This window comes from Peromyscus californicus, unplaced genomic scaffold (assembly GCF_007827085.1).
Source record: "Peromyscus californicus insignis strain IS unplaced genomic scaffold, ASM782708v3 Scaffold_19__1_contigs__length_69161282, whole genome shotgun sequence".
In the NCBI taxonomy this organism is placed as follows: domain Eukaryota; kingdom Metazoa; phylum Chordata; class Mammalia; order Rodentia; family Cricetidae; genus Peromyscus; species Peromyscus californicus.
This window is the reverse complement of record NW_026294491.1, coordinates 51016719-51023371: the sequence shown is the minus strand read 5'-3', so window position 1 is coordinate 51023371 and position 6653 is coordinate 51016719. Positions and strand designations below refer to the sequence as shown.

At 37.7% G+C, this 6653-nt stretch overlaps 1 pseudogene; it reads left to right on the top strand.

Moving 5' to 3' along the window:
• Positions 1–4670: 4670 nt before the first annotated feature.
• On the top strand, positions 4671–4989 carry LOC128113934 (cytochrome c, somatic-like; annotated as a pseudogene).
• Positions 4990–6653: the final 1664 nt, after the last annotated feature.

The following is a 6653-nucleotide window of genomic DNA, read 5'->3' as shown; positions in this document are numbered from 1 at the left end:
TTTAATTAAAAAAGTCTAATTTTTTTAGACAATTAGAAACAACAGCAAAAATATACTACAAGCAAAAATACATGGTGGAAAGGAACTGTCTAGAAGCAAAGACAAAAATCATTGTGTTACTTAAAAATAAACTTTAAAAATAAGCGAGTCAGGGCTGGAGAAATGGCTCAGGTGCTTGGTGCCAAGCCTGAGTTCAATCCTGGGACCCACATGGTGGTAGGAGAGAACTGATTTCAGTTATTCACTGACCTCCACAGGTACACTGTAGCATGCACACACAACCCACATGCAAAAACACATGAATATAGCTCTTAGGTGAGTGTGCACACACAAATAATTTAATATAATTGTTAAAAGTAAGTGAGTCAGAACCAGACATACTGGCACATGAATAATCCCAGCTATCCTAGAGGTGGAGGCAGGAGAATAGCTTGAATCCAGGAGTTTGAGCAACACCAAAACAAGAAAACAGAGCCATTATAAAATTTGTGGACATAGCTCACTGTAAAGCATGTATTTAACATGAAGGTTCGATTTACAGGATACTCACCCAAATAAATAAACATAAACATGACCAGAAAAGATTCAGCAGTTTCCCATAAAAATGTCATCCAAGAAATTTAGGAATATTTATATTTCTATAAATTTTTCACAGGCTGGGGAAAAGACTTAGTTAATGAAGTACCTGGTTGACATGAAACCCAGAAGAACTGAGTTTGGGTCCCCAGAACTCATGCAAAAAGCCCAGTGGGGCTACAGGAATGTGTAATCCCAGGAATTGTCAGAAGGGAAAAGAAACAGGCATATCTCTGCTGCTCAGTTGGCTGGTCAGCCTAGTCAAAGCAATGGGTTTCAGGTCCAGTGATAGGTCCTGCCTTAAAATATAAAGAGCCATCCGAGAAAGACAACCAATTCTGATTTTAGAACATCTGTGGCATGCCCACATGTGGGTATATGGACTTGTATACATATACAACACACACACACACACACACACACACACACACACACACACACACACACACACATCAAGCACACAACAAGGTAGAATTCACAAATCTGGTATCTAATCAAGTTAGTAAACATAGTAAGAAGCAGGAAAATAGGACCCCAAATGAGGTAGAAATAGAATCTCTTGAAATTGACGTGGTTGTTACAGCTGGCAGTGAATTACAGTGCCTTTAAATGCATTTCTTACAAATTCAAAAGTTGAATAGTGATGTAGATATTGTGAAAAATTTTAAAGCTTCTTATGACAAATGTCAAACATAAAAAAATACACAGTATTGAATTAATGTCCAATTAAATCTAGTAAGTCCGGGAATGGATAGATGGCTCCATAGTTAAGAATGTGCTAGTTTGAATATAATTTGACCACCATACTCTCATAAGGAGGGGCACTATTAGGAGGAGTAGCTTTGCTGGAGTGGATAAGGATTTGTGGATAAGGAGGAAATGTATTACTATGGGGGTAGGTTTTGAGGTTTCCTATGCTCAGAATACTGCCCAGTGTCTCAGCCCACTTCCTGTTGCCTGCAAGATGTAGGACTCTCAGCTACTCCTCCAGCACCACATCTGCCTGCATACCACTGAGCTCCCCATCATGATGATATTGGACTGAACCTCTGAAACTCTAAGTGAGCCACCACAATTCAATGTTTTCTTTATGAGAGCTGTCATGGTCATGGCATCTCTTCACAACAGTAAAACCCCTAAGACATTCTTTGAGAAGACCCAGTTTCAATTCCCAGCACTCAAGTGGCAGCTCAAAATCAACCATAACTGGTTCCAGGGAATCTTGAACCCCCTTCTAGCCTCTAAGAGCACTAGGCATGCATGTGATCCACAAATATGCAAGCAAAACATTCACACACATAAAATAATAACAAAAAAATTAATATAATAATTCCAAAAAAATTAATAAACTACAAATTACACAATATCGTCAAGTATTTATCTTCTTTCTATCTATCATCTATCATCTATCTATCTGTCATATATCTATCTATCATCTATTATCTACCTCCTACTATATATAATCTATCATCTACCTTTCTATCAATCATCTATCACCATCTATCCATCATCTATCTTTCTATCTATCAATTATCTATTACCATTTATCTATCACCTACCTATATCTATCTATCATCTGTCTTTCATCTGTTATCTATCTATAATCTATCTATCTATCAACACACTCAAAATAGACATGAGAATAGATTGTATAGAAAAAAATCTAAAGAAATAAAATTTTCCACAGCTGATAAAAATTATAAATCTACAGACAAAGCTAAATAAATCCCGGTGGAAGATGAAAAAGATTATACCAACGACTTTCTAATCAAATCTCTCAAAATTATTGACAAAGAGAAAAATCTCGAAGGCATTCGGAGAAAATAGACACACTGTGTTGAAGAGGAATGAGGATAATGATGGCAGATTTCTTGTTGGAAACAATTCAAGCTAATAAATATGCCAGTGATGCAGCACATTGAAAATCCTGAGATAAAATACTGTCAATATAAAATGCGTTAGCCATGAAAAATAAATTTAAAAGCAAAGCTGAAGACAGAGAGAAGCTGAAGGAGCCTGTCACCAGACAACTGCCACTGAGAGAGAGGTCACAGAGCACACTCCAAGCAGAGGGCAAACGAAACCAGGCGAACATACAGATCTACCCAAAACCCACCACAACTGGAAATGGAAGGCATTAGGTGGTAGGATATTCTTACTATTATTTAAACCTGTTAAGCTTACCTCTTTGACCTCCCCCTGCCTAGAGTTGAACCCAGGTTTCTCAGACCCCAGGCAAGCACTCTGCTATAGAACTTCAATATACCTTCCTAACTTCTTTGTCCCCACTTTTTATGTTTGGAAGGGTTCAGGTAAGTTGTCCAGGCTGAACTTGAACTGACTTGGTAGCTCCAGCTGTCTTCTTACTGGGGATCCTCTATCCACAGAATCCTAAGTGCCTGGGATTACCAGCACAGAGATACCTGACTGTTTAATGATAAGTTATTATAGCATTCACACATGTTCAATTAAAGTACATGACAATAATATAACAAAGACTATGAAAAGGAGGAAATGGAAGTAAGATTCTGATAATATATATGAAGTTGTACATCATTTGAAAGTAGACTATAGCAAGTTAAAGATCTCTACCACATACCCTAAGGCAACAAAGAAATGACAACCCAATTATAGTAAATATAGTATCAAAGGAAATCCAGCAGAGAAAATCAAAGTACCCGAGATCAAGAAAAGGATATAATCAATGGGACAATGGGAAAAGAAATAGGTTGACAGCAGATGAACAGCTAATCGAATCTACAACCACATTAAACATAGGTAGTCTGGTGGTGGTTATTTTTGATTTCTAAGTTCATGATTGAATTAAGAAATCCCTAGGGCATTGGTGAAGTATATCCTGGGTGAGTCTGTGTTTTGTTTTCCAGAGACAAAAAGACCATGAAATGTCTGCTATAGTCAGTACTCCAATACAATTTAAATATTGCAGCATATTCTACCAGTGATGACATGCTTCTGTGTGGTGGGTCTGATTGGAGGAAATGGATCACTGGGACTATGCCCTCAGTTCTGTATCTTTCCTTGTCTTTTTCCTGTATGTCTCTCCCTTTCTGCTTCCTGTACACCAACTAGAAGGTGGCAGTCTCCACCACATACTCCTATCACCCTGATGTTCTGTCTGAGTACATCTAGCCAACCAACTATGCACAAAATTTCCTGAAGCCATGAGATGAAATAATCTCTCCCTGTTCCTCTGAGTTATTTGTTCACAGTGACATAAAAGGATTGGGCCGGGCGGTGGTGGTACATGCCTTTAATCCCAGCACTCAGGAGACAGAAGCAGGTGGATCTCTGTGAGTTCGAGGCCAACCTGGTCTCTAAAGTGAGTTCCAGGAAAGGCACAAAGCTACACAGAGAAACCCTGTCTCGGAAAAAAAAATCTGATACAACACCAACTTGAAAAGGATTTCTAAACTGTAAAATTTTTAAATATCATGAGTTTAATCAATATTCTGAATACATACAGAAATTATTAGCTACAAAGGTCTAGTGATGAGTCAAATACAAAGGATTAAAAAAGGTATAGCATGGCACTAGTAATACAATTAAAGCTGTAGTGGCCATATTAATCGCTGACCAAGAAGAAATCTGAGTACTGACTATCCTGAGGATAGATAACATCATTTTATAATGACAAAGTTGTCAATTTATCAAAGTGACATGACAACCGTACTACAAGCTTGTGGAGTTAAAAATACAAAATACCAAAACCCATTTGAGAAGAAATAAATACTATAAATAGCAGTCTGTCTATGAAGTAAATTGAATTTGTAATTTAAAACCTGCCCACGCACATACATGGACATAAGCATATGCAAATACATATGCACAGATGCATGTGTGTTCACACATATACATGTAGGTTTAGGAATTTTCACTAAAAATTTACAAAGTATTTATAAAAATGAAAGCCTATGAGTTCTACCAAATTCAACCAGGAAAGGGTAACAGGGTCCTCTCTCATTTTCTGAGGCTAATAGTTTTCCGAAGTTAAAAGTATATAAAGAAACTATAAGGAGAGAACAGGACATCTGTCTTTGGGTTATAGCAACTGTGGTGTTGAGTGAATTTAAAAAATGGGTGATGGTGAAAGGCAAGAAGATTTTCAGAACTGTGCCCAGTGCCACGGTGTGGAAAGGGGGAGGGACATGCATAAAACTGGACCAAATCTCCAAGGTCTCTTTGGGAGGAAGATAGGACAGGCTGCTGGATTCTCTTACACAGATGGCAACATGAGCAAGATACATGGGGAGAGGATACCTGATGGAATATTTGGAGAATCCCAAAAAGCAAATCCCTGGAACAAGAATGACCTTCGCTGGAATTAATAAGAAGAAAGAAAGTGCAGACCTAATAGCTTATCTTAAAAAGAGTAATAATGGTAATAATGAGTAATTCTATTGCCTTATTTATTATAAAACAAATGTCTCATGGCTTTTAATGTGTACCAGAAATTAATTCATATACCAAAAATTCAGATCATGAATGGATAACAATGTCCTTATTGGACAGCCCTCATTTAAGTAAAATTTGTAGGAAAAAACAAACAATATAACTCATGAACCCGTGTGAACAATAGTAACCTAACATATCCAAATCAACATAGACTTGATGTGACATTCAAAATAAATCAACCACCAACTGCACAGTTGTGTACGTTTCATTAAATTATTTAACAGCTTGGCAAAGCAGAAAATAGAGATTATATTAATTTAGCTCTAGAAGTTCTCAGGCTAAGTACAAAGAAATTGCCTTATTTTATGAATATGGAATAAACATCAGAAATTTATGAAAAGTTTGGAAGAGCTGAGTGGGAGCGGGACATGATGTAAATAACTGACCTGTGACACCCACTAGCTGCCTCCAAGGCATTCCCTCCAATCTTTCTCCAGACTCCCTAAAATTTGATGTTCTTTCAATGGCTGCTTCACTAGGCTGAATCACACTCTCCTTATTGAAGAAACTCTTTCTCTTCTTCCATGTCAAGGAAACAGGATTGCTCTCCCAAATCATGCTCATTGGGATTGCTCAAAACCCTTGGGTGTTTGAGGGGGGCCTCAAATTCTCCAGAACTGTGCTTCCCAAACTCAACCATTCTCCTGGTATCGTAATCTCGGGAAATGGTGTAGTTGCTAACCTGGGGGGCCACACTAGGAAATCAAGGAATCTTTTCCCATTCTGCACATTTGATCAGTCTCTAATTTGTTTATACCGCTGCTCCTACATGTCTATCAGCTTCATCTTACTTAGCCTTTACGTTCACTGGCATCTCTTTGGTGGTGGACATTACTCATTCTTTGAAATGCAGTTTGCTTTGACTGTATCAGTATAATGTGCTATGAGGGTCCCCCTGACCGTTCCTCAGATCCATTTTGACAATCCTTTCCTCTGAAGTGATGATTCTTAGGGCTATCCGCTCTACTCATTTTTACATATGCTCTGACTGAACACTAACTACTATGTGTTAGTGTTAACTAACTACTAACACTGAACGCTAACCACTAACTACTATTAAAAGTTTTATTCCCAAGTCTATATTTAAAGTATTTTTGCTGAGTTCCTGAGCTTCAGCCTGTAACTGCCTATAGCATCCACATTAAGAGGCAAAAAGCAATATGGCCACGTGGGCAAAATTATTCTTTTAATTTATTTATTTTATGTGTAATTTATTTATTTTAGGTGTTTCATATGCATGCATGTCTGTGTACCACATGTTGTGCCTCATGCCCTTGGAGGGCAAAGATGACATTGGATCCCCCCAAGACTAGAATTACAGACAGTTGTAGCTGCCATAGGGCTTCTGGGAATTTAACTCAGATCCTCTGGAAGAGCAGGCAGTGCTCCTTACTGCTGAGACATCTCTCTAGGCTTTACTAGCAAAAGTTTTAGTGAAATAATTTTCCCCTCAAATTTCTATATGTATTCAGAATATTGATTAAATAATGTAGAAGTAGAATAAGGGCATTTTCAGATTTATAAGATCTCAACATTCTGTCTTTCAGGCGTCCTTTCCAAGGAAGTTACTCAAGGATGTGAGCTACAAAGTAAAGAAGCTATCA